The following is a 300-nucleotide window of genomic DNA, read 5'->3' on the forward strand; positions in this document are numbered from 1 at the left end:
GATTATTGCCAGTTCAGCAAGCAATCAGAAAATTTGTAAAACTCGCATGGATTACGGCGCAACTGTTGCTACAGTATCATTACATTGCATGAAACATTATTTTTATATCAGTCTAGATATTTTATCAAGAAGTGTGAAACTTAGCCTGTTGGATTACTTATATCTCTTATCGTGAGTGAATGAACATGAACGCGTTTAAGGAAGAATTTTATATATACACTACTCAACAAAATCTAGGGAACACTTTCAAACACGCTAAAAATTGAGCGATATTCAGAACACCATAATTCAATGAAAAAT

The sequence above is a fragment of the Trachymyrmex cornetzi genome, unplaced genomic scaffold, assembly GCF_001594075.2.
Source record: "Trachymyrmex cornetzi isolate Tcor2-1 unplaced genomic scaffold, Tcor1.1 scaffold517, whole genome shotgun sequence".
NCBI classification, from domain to species: domain Eukaryota; kingdom Metazoa; phylum Arthropoda; class Insecta; order Hymenoptera; family Formicidae; genus Trachymyrmex; species Trachymyrmex cornetzi.